Source organism: Solanum stenotomum, chromosome 10, assembly GCF_019186545.1.
Source record: "Solanum stenotomum isolate F172 chromosome 10, ASM1918654v1, whole genome shotgun sequence".
In the NCBI taxonomy this organism is placed as follows: domain Eukaryota; kingdom Viridiplantae; phylum Streptophyta; class Magnoliopsida; order Solanales; family Solanaceae; genus Solanum; species Solanum stenotomum.
Window position 1 is genome coordinate 15,401,109 of NC_064291.1, and position 10,029 is coordinate 15,411,137.

A 10,029-nucleotide genomic window follows, 5' to 3' on the forward strand; every position below is an offset into this window, starting at 1 on the left:
GGACTCTTCTTGACCTTATTTGCACGAAAATGGCCCTTAAAATTCCTCATCTTGGGCTTGAATTTGGGCCACCAAATAATTGTAGCATTTGGACAATTCCTCTCCCTTGGGCTTGAGCTCTTCTTCCCCAATAAGACACCTTTGGATCAGCGATTGAAGCCCATTGAGCTTATGATTGAACTCCTTGGTTTGAGATCTTGTTATGGGCCTCCTTGGAGTTTCTAAAGCTTCATCCTTGTCCTTCAATGGAGTAGAGCTTCCTTGGATGTTATCATTCTCATTCCATTTTCTACTTCCTTTAATGTTAAGCCCTCCATATTTATTGAGAGTAAATAACCCTTCCCAGGCCACTATGGACTAATCCCAAGTAATTTCATTTTGTTGTGTGGTAGAATGACACGTAAACAAGCATCAAAATTGAAGGTGTGAGTAAGCCCTAGAATATTGAGAAAAATTCCTCTGGAACCAACTCCTCTAAGATATTTATAGTAGCAATCATCTTCTATTGAACCACATCCTTTGATCCTTCTACTTGCGGTTTTGCTTCATTCCATTCATTGTAGCTTCTATCCTTAAAGGAAGTCATATAGATTGCTTGAGGTGATGATTTTGGCATTTCGAAACAAATATTGAGTAGTGATCTTATCACAACTTGTGCTTCTATAACCTGCATGATCGGTACATGATTTTAAAAATGAAATATATTGCTGAATGCTTTGAATTTTCATGTGAGACAAGTCTATTACTTTGTATGGTGTCGAGTTATTCACTTGAGATGTTTACTTGTTATTCGAAATGTTTTATTGTTATAAGATATGTTTTTACCATTGTTTTAAATTTTCTACCATTACTAAACTTATTTTACTGTTACTTAAGATATGTTTATCATTAACAAAATAAAATTTCATGATTTGAAAAAAACTTAAATATCATATACTATTTTGATAATGATTTGATACTCATATTTATTGTTTACAAAAAATATAAATGAGACTAGAATTTGAAGGTTCTTGTAGCTAACTACTGGTTTGTTAAATCAGATACCTTGTAATAATGATTACAGTTACAATCCTTGTAAGTGGGAAGGTGGAAAAAACATACTGTTAATATTTTTCCTTGAGTAGGGGACCTACAAGTATATTTGACTCCCTAATGAAGGAGTCAACAGTGATACAAGGAGTCCACAGTGATACAATTCCTCAAAACCTTCCAAACATTCAATTTGATATAAAAATGTTTATTACTGATTATTGTTATCATTTATAAAAAGGGCATTTATTTCATGTCATCTTCTAATTATCATATTAACATGTTTTCGAATTTTGTTTATTAGAAATGTTGTAGGTAAATGTTATTACTCATTGAGCTAGTAATTTACTCCCCACTTTTTTTTGTTACACAGATCACAGGTGACGTCGACAAGACTTTAGCTATAGTGTACGAGTTGACAAATCTATAGTTCATGGGATTGCTTTGTGTGGACAAGAAGTTATTTCTTTACTACCGCCCTTTTCTTTTGAACTCTTAGAATCGCTTTGTTAATCATTTCACTATTGTCATGCATAATTTTTCATTATTGGAAACTTGAAATAGTATTAGACTTCTTTTCATATTTGGAGATGGATTTAGTATTGTTATATTGTTGATGCATGTTATGGCTTTTTTTGGAGATATTGGTTGGATATGTTATTGATTTTTGAGACAGGAATTTTTTATTCTATAGGCCTAAAAACAGGGGAAACTTTGTCCAATTTTATGTAAATTTTCATTAAGGCTTGCCTTTAGCATCCAACCATTTAACATCGGTCATGATCCTAAATTGAATTGTAACACAAGTGATGCAGCTAATGAATGCATATCATCCATGGACACAAGAAGATCATTTTTGTGTAGTAATCTTAAGGAAATCATTAAAATATTTTATAATTGGATTAGATATTATGACAATGTGATTGTGCGGTTTAATAAATATTAGAATGGTTGGAGTGAATATTGTGTTTGAATTTTGTTTGTAAGACTAAAGATAATGGTTTGGGATGATACACTTGTTGAAATATGGTGAAATTTTATTGTTAATAGGTATTTTTTAAATTTTTTTTATGAAGTATATATGTTAATTATAATAGTTGCTAAATGGCACAAATTGATTGTGGCTATACTTATTGTGGTAGTTCTACAAACTATCGTAACAATAAGTTGTGGGTGTTACTATTCACCGACCTTTTTAGTGCATTATAAAAATTAATGGTTTTCGCTTTTATTTTATTGTAATACAACTTAAAAATATGCATATGACTTTTATTAGCTGCAACTGTTCCAACGGATTCATTGAGTCCCTTTGCTTGACGTGTAAATGACAAAATATTTGAAAACTTGTTGAGACACTTCATAGTTTTGAAAGATTTATTTGTATTTTCTTAAAATTCAAATTATCTTAATGGTGTTTTAACATTTGATTTTTTTTGTTATGAGATATAGTCTATATTGCTTGTTAAGGTCTAGAATTTTAGAAAAAAAATATTATGCTTGTGTGGTGCTTAGTATATAATATTTCTCTAAAATATTTTGTGTAGGTTAAAAGGTTGTTTAAAATTAATGATGTTATAATTTATAACTGTGAATCCTTTCTCGTAGTCCATAATTGCACTATTCCACTTGGAAATTTAGGTTGTAGCCATTTGAACATATATTTTTTTGTGACGATTTTTTTTTGTAACTAAATTGTAGGTTAAATAGAGACAATAATTCGATTGTCACTAATTGTTTGAACTATTAGTGACAAAAATTACGGTCACAATTGAATATAAAATTTTGTGGCTAAAGTCTACTATGATTAACAACAAATTCTAATTTTGTGGCTGAAGTCTACTAAAGAAATGATTTGTCACTAATGAATCAATATTGGTGGAATTCCACAATGAACAATTGCCCATTTATTAGATCTGATTGCTGCTTCGACTGACAGACCAAATTTGAAACATCCTTCAATCCTTTTCAATCCGAATCTGAGTGGCCATTGAAAGTCTCTTTTCATGGTTGCAATGGATGGAGGGATCAACAAATGAAATGCAAAGAATGGGTTGAAACGATGGAGGCTATCCATTACCCTGTATGGAAAGCAGCAGGAATTAATGAAGCGCTCAAAAATTCAATTTATAGAGTCCAGACCAATCAAAAGTTAATTTTTTGGTTTGAAGAGAGGTGGAGTTGTGAGACTAACAGTTTTATGTTTCCGTGGGGTGAATCTATTGTTAGTCTTGAAGACATGATGATTTTGGGAGGGATTTCTATTTTGGGTAATTCTGTTAATTCCCCCTTTCAATCCCCTGAGTTGGTAGAGATTGAAGAATATCTTGAAAATGCGAAAAGAGAGATTATCGGATTGAAGACTAATAATCACAGGAGGTGGTTGAATTACTTCATGAATAGTAGTAAGGATTATGAACATGAAGCTTTTCTTTCTATTTAGTTATCATGATTCGTGTTTCCAGGTAAAATAAGTGTTCCTGTTTTCTCAATAGCTGTTAGTATAGCTAGAGGTATGCGACTAGCGCTTGCTCCTGTTGTTCTTGCTAGTTTATAGGGACTTGGGCTCATTGAAACAGGCTATGATAATGGCTTCATCAGAAGTGCCAGGTACAAATGGAGACAGATTTGACATTCATAAACTTAGTCTTTGGTCGCCATTGTTCTTTGTTCAAGTTTGGGCTTGGGAGAGGATGGTATCTTTGCAGCTAGAGCGCGCTCAGAATTACTATATAGTTAGTGGGGTGAGAATAGGCAGATGGGGCACAATGTGAAAACAAGGTGTAATTAATGTGAGGACTACGATTGACTCATCTAGAGAGTTTTTTCTGTGGAGGCCATACGTCTTGGCTGTGGAAGAACGGTCGATTCCCATTTTTTACAAGGAAAATAAAGAGTGGACAATAGTTGGATGGAAAAATTTAGATCTAGAAATGGAGTCTTTCGTTCGATGCTTGAGGGCATCTGAGATTGTTGGTTTAGATTGTCAAGAGCCCTATCGACCAAATCGAGTAGCAATGTAGTTCTGATATGATCAAGACTTCCCTAAATGGATTCCTCCCTCCCCTTCAAGTCCAGAACTTGACTGCTACAACTACAACAGACCTATTGATTCTGATTTGAGGTTATATTGTCCATCTAGGCTGTTTGAACCGGATGTAACTACATAGTATTTGAAAGGGTGGAGAAACGAAACAAATTGGGAAGTGTGTGATGTTCTTCCTGATCTACTGACAGAATATCAAGTGGAGAATTACCTTGAAGTTCCTCCTAGTTTTTCTCCTCGTTCGAAGCAGAATCATATTGCAGAAGAAATCGTTCACACTTCCATTGACTATGCACGTGGTGGAAATGGGAGTAGCAGTGTAGTTCCCCCAGGTGCAACATTGAAAATGACAAGGAGAATTCATCTCTGGAGATTGGTCAAAGAGTGGCTCGCAACGTTGTGCCTCCTGGATAAACAGAGAATCACGCTGACTCGGAATATGACAGAAATGAGAGTAATAGGAATGCAGCCCGCGATCTGATTGACAAATGTGGTAATCTTATAAGGGTTATAGATGTTCCGCTTGACGAGCTCAAGAGTTAAGTTGCTTCACACAGGAGATGCTACATTCAATTGGGGTCAATTTTAAGTTACTACTTACACTCTCTGATGGTAATTTTAAGAATAAAAGTATATCACAAAGCAAAGAAACATATTGAATTCTCATTTGTTATGTCGAATTTGCTAATAAATCAAGTTCGACTTTAACCCTAGATGTACTAGGTCTAGACTTCTCTTGAGTGGCTTTAGCAACCACTATTGCCTTACTAGCAACCGTTTCAATTGACGGTAAGAATTGTTTTGCAAAAAGCCCAATAAGAAATTCTAATTTGACAACTATCTGATCCACTTTCCAGCCACGTTGTGCATAAGTAATAGTAATTAAGAATCAATTTAATTGTGTCGAGCCTAGCAACTGGAGCAAAGGTGTTAAAATAACCCTTAACTACAATCATTGTTTTATGCTTGTTCATTGAACCATCAACATTTAGCTTAGCTCGAATGCCTAGAGGCATGTCTAAAACTAAACCATTTATAATTATGTAGAAGTATCATGTTATTTGATTCTGTCTTTGCTAACTTGGACCAATTTTGTGCAGGATGGCAGTGCAGTGCTAGGCTAATGATGTGAGCAAAAGGATTTTGTGGTGGAAGAAACTCAAAAAAGTCCGGAAGATAATAGTTGTAACCTGAATTTATCAGGCATTATAACTATGTAATTTGTGTGAACTAATTGTGGATTTTCGATTCGACATTGTAGACAAATTTTCAACCATTGTAACATGAACTTAGCAGGAATTATAGCGATTTATTTTGTTTGAACTAATTCTGGATTCCCTATTCGTGAAGACAAAATTTTCAAACATGGTTCGGATCCTATTTCATTGATATCTACATATGTGATGCAAAATTTACTTTCGTTAAATTTTTATTGAATATTTGTGTGATCTGGCAATTACAATTGTTTATATCTATATATTTATTTCAATGCATAATTTCACATGCTTTTTTAGATATCGTTGCTGGTGTGAATTTTTGAAACTAAATGGTCAAATAATACCATTTTTAATAGAAAATTGCAACACAGTGATTTGGAATGATATAAAAAATATACAGACAATTGCTTAGAATTTGAATTATAATTCACAATGGAAGTTGTCAATAACGTTTATTTTACCACTAAATGTGGAGTTTCATCTTGAATTCTGACTATTTTATAGGCATTCAGACTTTGACGTGTGATATTGTGCATACATTCAACATTTACAAATAGCTATAACCATCATTGGAAGATATTATGGATATATAATAATAAATTTCATAAATAGCAGGTAAACTCCATGAATTAAGTTGTTATAAAAAATGAGACTCGTTCTACTCTCGGAGCATTCTTTGCGCGTGAAAAAATATGCATACACCGAGACTACTCTTTTCAAATTAGAGGGGAGGAGCTTTTTCTATACAAGGAACTCATGTACATATCGAAGCTAACTGTAACTTTTGTTTAAGCAATTGATGAACACTACCATACGGGAAACAATGTTACCTTCGAGCCAACCTCCAATCTTTACAATTTTTATTTGTCTCTATTAAGATTTTCAACGACATACAATTCCTAGACAGCTTCAAGATATAAATTTATATAGTAATATTATTGTTAATATTTATATTAGTAAACAAAATGAAACATCAAAATGTCGTTTTTATTCAAAACCCCAATTTTTACATCCCATATATTTTTAGTGGAAAAGGTGTACCTACACCACAATAAAAGGGTGCTAATAAGATGTTAGTCACTTACTTGCAATACAATTTGTTGAATTATATTGTATAGAATTTATTTACTATAATAAAAGTGTGAGTAGCTTCATTCAATATTCTAAAATATTATATTATCGCATATAAAGAGTAAGAAGTTTTTTCTATGATTTTTTTACCTAAATTATATATTATTAAATTGAAAATAAAATCATTAAGTTCACAATTGATCAGGGCTTCAATTTATTTTTTGACCTTAATAGTTTTTAAGATGTAAGTGACGAAAATGAGAATATTGAGATGGATCTGTGGACATACTCGGAGTGATAAGATTGAGAATGAAGATATACAGGACAAAGTAGGAGTAACCTCCGTGGTGGACAAAATTCACTGATATTTTGTCATGTTTCGGTAGCCTGCTACAATCATTTTCCTCTACCGAGGATTAGAGTTGAAAGCTAAAGCAGGCAAAGTTCAAGTAATATCAATATGTACCTTATGATATAATATAAATCTTACAACATGTCATCTTTCATTTTGTTATTCTTATCATCAAATTAACCAGTTTTTTATTGATTGTCAGCCTACGACAATTGTTTTCCTCTATCATGGCTAAAGACTGAAGCTCCTGCACGTAAAATTAGAGTAATACACATCTTCATCAGTGGTAGATCCACACGCATTCAAAATATGTCAATTGACACCGCTCCACTGAAAAGGTATAGATATTATGTGTTGTGTATATCTCTAAATATTATATCAAATGATTATTGACAATCCGAATTCATATTTTTCCTATACAAGATACCCCACCAAACAAGTGTTTTTTTCTAGAATGTTTTTAAATAAGTTTTGAAATCACATTATGACTTAATGAATTACTACCTAGTGAATATATGTCGTAATTAGATGGATTGTCATATTTTGTTTTATTATTTCCATCACAATTCACCACTTTACGTTGACAGATAGTCTACAACAATCGCCTTCCTTTATCGGGGATTAGGATTAAAAGCTCATGCATGTAAAGTTTAAATAATATTCAGTATCGTTAATGACGGAACCAAATGTATTAAAATAGATATACTATGTAGATAGGTTAAAAGTTTTATTTATATACATTCTATTTATATAATCCCTTAATTTACTCGTATGTTTATTTTTTTATGTTTTAACATCTCTTGAAGAAAAAAAGAGTTGCTTCATTCCGATCAACGTATAATCTTCAGTTGATACTTACTAAAGGACAAAGAAGATAATGGCAAGTAAACAACACTCTCCATATTTTTTCTGTAAAGGATACTTACCAAAAAAGTGTTTTTTTAAAAATGTTTTTAAATAAGTTTTGAAATACATTATGACTTAATGAAATACTACTGAGTGAATATGTCATAGTTCGAAGGATTGTCATATTTTGTTTAGTTATTTTCATCACAATTCACCATCTGTACGTTGACAAATAGTCTACAACAGTTGCCTTTCTTTATCGGGGATTAGGATTAAAAGCTCATGCACGTAAAGTTTAAATAATACGCATTATCGTAAATTATGGAACCAAATGTATTAAAAAAGTATACTATGTAGATAGGTTAACAATTTTATTTATATACATTCTATTTATATAATCCCTAAATTTACTTAATTTTTTATGTTTTAACACCCCTTGGAAAAAAAAATTCCTCCGTTTCAGTCAACAAATAATCTTAAATTGATACTCACTAAAGGACAAAGAAGATTATGGCAAGTAAAGTATAACTCTCCATAAACCATTTGTAGCCGTCATTCCCATTTTAAACTTGAGAAAAACAAAAACACACACGAAGTACTTTTTCTTATCCTAAAAAGAATCAAAATTCACTGTTTGTTTGGTGTATTGTCCATTTTAAAGAGTCGATGGAAGATCCAACTATCGTTGAAACAGAAAAGTTGTTGGTTTCACCACTTGGTGGAATTCCACAACAAAGAGTTGCCCATTTTTTAGATCCGGTAACTGCTTCAACTGAAGGACCAAATTTGAAACCTCCTTCAAATCCTTTTCCATCCGAATCTAAGTGGCCATTGAAAGTATCATTTCATGGCTGGAATGGATGGAGGGATCAACAAATGAAATGGAAAGAATGGGTTGAAATGATGGAGGCTATCCATCACTATGTATTTCAGCTGCAAGAGTTTACGGACAGACATATCAAAATTTAAATTTTGGGTTGGCGAGATGTGGTGTTGTGAGACTAACAGTTTTATGTTTCTGTGGGGTGAAGCTACTGTTAGTCTTGAAGACATAATGATTTTACGAGGGTTTTCTGGTTTGGGTGACTTGTTAGGACCGAAAATAAGGAGGTGTAAAGCGGAAGCTAGCAAAGAAAACCTCGAAAGACTACGAGTAAGAAGATAAACTAGAAACACACCAAAACGAGACAGATTTAACGTGGTTCGATTAATCGACCTACGTCCATCAAGGTGATGAACAATCTACTATAAATATGAGAGTACAAAAATTAGAGAGAAACAACCTCAAGGAGGTACACAAAATTCCTCCCCATAACCGCAACTCTCAAAGCCCTAGGACTACATTGTGAATGCTCATTAAGTTAGAAGGAACAAGCCTATATTTATAGAGTCCTCAAACCTTTCCTACCAGAAAAAGGACTAGTCAAAATATTCAAACCATTTCCTAAAAGGAAAAGCTATTTATGGTAAGAAATAAGGGTAAATAAAACCCAACAAATCTCCCCCTTGGCTTGAATTTCTGACAAAATAACAATTCACTCGAAATACAAGAGGGTACACAAAATTCTCCCCCATAACCGCAACTTTCAAAACCCTAGGACTACATTGTGAATGTTAATTAATTTAGAAGGAACAAACCCATATTTATAGGGTCCTAAAACCTTTCCTACAAGAAAATGACTAGTCAAAATATTAAAACCTTTTCCTAAAAGGAAAACCTATTTATGGTAAGAAATTTGGCGAAATAAAACCCAACATGACTCTGTTTTGTTATCCCTTCAATTCCCTGAGTTGGTAGATATTGAAAAAAATCATGAAAATGCACGAAGGGAACTTATCGGATTGAAGAGTAATATTCACTGTATTTGGTTGAATTACATCATGAATAGTGGTAAGGATTATGAACATGAAGCTTTTCTTTCTCTTTGGATATCAAGATTTGTGTTTCCATGAAAAATAGGTGCTCCTATTTTCTCAATAGCTATTAGTCTAGATAGAGGTATGCGACTAGCACTTGCCCCTGCAGTTCTTGCTAGTATATATAGGGACTTGGGCTAATTGAAATAGGCTACGATAATTGCTTCATCAGAAGTGCTAGGTAGAAATGGAGACAAATTTGACATTCATAAACTTAGTCTTTGGTCGCCATTGTTCTTTGTTCAAGTTTGGGCTTGGGAGAGGATGGTATCCTTGTAGCCAGAGCGCGCTCACAATTACAATATAGTTAGTGGGGTGAGAATAGGCTGATGGCACAATGTGAATCAAATCGGTGTAATTAATGTGAGGACTACTATTGACTCATATAGAGAGTTTTTTCTGTGGAGGCCATATGCCTTGGCTGTGGAAGGTCGATCGATTCCCAAGGTTTACAAGGAAAATAAAGAGTGGACAATAGCTTGAGGGCAATATTTAGATCTACAAATGAAGTCTTTCGTTTGATGCTTGAGGGCATCTGAGCTTGTTGGTTTATA

General features: G+C 33.2%; 1 pseudogene; it reads left to right on the forward strand.

The window, feature by feature from the left end:
- The first annotated feature begins 8,543 nt into the window (after positions 1 to 8,543).
- Positions 8,544 to 9,616, forward strand: LOC125842769 (uncharacterized; annotated as a pseudogene).
- The last annotated feature ends 413 nt before the right edge of the window (positions 9,617 to 10,029 follow it).